We start from the raw sequence: 2,562 nt of genomic DNA, 5'->3' as shown, positions 1-2,562 counted from the left end.
ACTGCTTGGTAACAGTCATATTCTCATTAGTATGGTCACTCCCCATGGTCCTCCCTGAAGACCAGCCTTGGGCTGGGGACAGAACCCAGGGCTTCTAACCTGCTAGGCATATTCTGCCACCTGAGCCATGTCCCTAGTCCTTTTCTGTTTGCTTTGCATTTGAACAGGCTCGCATCACCTTTACCTGGACTGGCCTCACACTCTCGCCTTCCTGCCTCTGTATCTGGAGTAGCTACAATTACAGGCATATGCCAGCACATGCAGCCGTAACATGATTTCTAACTCCAGCATGGTGAATTGTCACTGAAAGTAGCCTTGCTACTTTTCAGAAAGTGGGTGTGGGTACTGTATTTGCAGCATTGCAAGAATTGGCTCTTAAATGAGCTGTGGGGTGATTTGGGTAGAGTGCAACTGCCACCTAGTGTCACTTTTGAGAATGACCAACAGTCAACATGACATGGGGGGGGGGGGATGTTTGTAAATGACCAGCGGTCAGCAAGGCTGGGAGAATTTCTGTGAGTTACCAGTGGTCAGCAAGGCTGAGGGTTCATTTGTGAGTGACCAGGGGTCATCAAGGCTGGGGGTTCATTTGTGAGTGACAAGCGGTTGGCAAGGCTGGGGGGACATCTGTGAGTAACGAGTGGTCAGCAGGCTGGGGGTTCATCTGTGAGTGACCAGCAGTCAGCAAGGCATGGGGGTTTGTTTGTGAGTGACCAGTGGTCAGCAAGGCATTGAGGGAAGGGCTAAGAAAACTTGGAATCCCATCAACACCATTTGAAAAACAAAGAGCAATGCCAGCCTCTGAGCTGAGCAAGAATTCCACTTCTTTCCTCCATCTGCACACTCGGGACAGAGACAGTAGATTATGTCGTTGGCCCAATCACATTTCTTACTGATGAGGCTACCATCAGAGCATGCTCTTTAGGGTGTGAGAGCTAGCTACGTTTTCAGAGATGAGCCTCAGGTTAGAATCCCAGGCTTGTCCAGGGCAGGACCTCAAAGGCTGCTCCCTGCAGACTGGGCCTGAAGGAACAAAATAGATCCAGGGGAGGAGCGCATGCTGGGCAAGAGAACTGGGGAGTAGCAAGGATTACGCAGGCTATGGAGAGGAGCAAGTGAAGGTGACAGAACAGATACCCAGCTGGGCACTGGCAGCTCACACCTGTAATCCTAGCTATCCAGGAGGCTGAGATCTGAGGATTGTGGTTCAAAGCCAGCCTAGGCAGGAAAAGTCCAGGAGACTCTTATTTCCAATCAACTACCAGAAAACCAGAAGTGGTGCTATAGCTCAAGTGGTAGGACAGTGTCCAGGCCCAGAGTTCAAGATCCATGACTGACAAAAAAAAAAAAAAAAAAAAAAAGAACTGAGACCCAGTCCAGACATACAACCAAGGGTTCTGCCAGCCCCACAGAGAATTAGAAATTAGCATCAAGACTTTCCAAGTGTTCCTGCATGCTTCTGTAGCACATAGGCTAATATTGGAAAGACCCAGAAAGATCAGCATGGTCCCTGCCCAAGCTAGACATGAGAACTCTAGAGTGCTCACTGTTAACTGGTTGGCCTGGGTACTAAGTGTTAGCGGGGTTTGACTTTGTTCGCCTGTCTCTTCCTAACACTTCATAGCAAATATGATAAACATACTGAGTGCTAAAAGCCAAAAAAGATAGTGAATGTTGCCATATAGGAAGAATGTTAAATGTATTTGTATATCCCTACAATACTTCAGTTGTGACTTTGTATCTATACAAGCTTTCTCCTTTATTAACTACTGTTTTCTTAAAATTCTATTCTTGGGGAAGGTCCTCATAGCTCATACCTTTAATCCTAGCTACTCCGAGGGCTGAGTTCAGAGGATTAAGGTACCAAGCCAGCCCAGGCAGGAAAGTCCATGAAACTCTTATCACTAATTAAGCATCAAAAGAAGCCAGAAGTTGAACTGTGGCTCCAGTGGTAGAGCGCTAGCCTTGGATAAAAAGCTCAGGGACAGCATTCATGCCCTGAGTTCAAGACTCAGGACTGGCACTGGCACGCACACATGCACATGCGTGCGCGCGCACACACGCACACACACCCACACCCACACACACACAGCCTATTATTTTGCATTCCCAAACCCTAACTAATTCTCTAACCTAATTAGTTCTCTAACACTAATATGTTCCCTAACACGTCCCCTAACAAGTTACCTAACTCTAACACACTACCTAATCCTAACTCTAACCCATTCCCTAATCTTAACACATTTCCAAACCCTAGTTTGCTAACTCTAATTAGTTCTCTAATGCTAATATGTTCCCTACACATTCCCTAACCCTAAGAAGTTCCCTAATCCTAATATATTCCCAACCCTAACTAGTTCTCTAATCTAACATGTTCTTTAACATTCCCTAACAAGTTTTCTAACCCTAACATATCCCCTAATCCTAACACATTTCCTTACCCTAACCTTAACTTATTCCCAAACCCTAACTACTTCTCTAACCCTAACATGTTTCCTAACATGTTCCCTAACATTAACACATTCCCTAAATCTAACCCTAACACATTCCCTAATCCTAACA

The 2,562-nt window shown here is 45.9% G+C and overlaps 1 non-coding gene across 1 annotated transcript; it reads left to right on the top strand.

Annotated features, from left to right (window-relative positions):
* The first annotated feature begins 1,453 nt into the window (after positions 1–1,453).
* Positions 1,454–1,555, top strand: LOC138805039 (U6 spliceosomal RNA). Its single transcript, XR_011365413.1, has one exon. It is a non-coding gene; the product is annotated as a U6 spliceosomal RNA (small nuclear RNA).
* Positions 1,556–2,562: the final 1,007 nt, after the last annotated feature.

Source organism: Dipodomys merriami, unplaced genomic scaffold (genome assembly GCF_024711535.1).
Source record: "Dipodomys merriami isolate MVZ:Mamm:240054 unplaced genomic scaffold, mDipMer1.0.p SCAF_380, whole genome shotgun sequence".
NCBI lineage: Eukaryota > Metazoa > Chordata > Mammalia > Rodentia > Heteromyidae > Dipodomys > Dipodomys merriami.
This window is presented reverse-complemented; position numbering and strand designations above follow the sequence as displayed.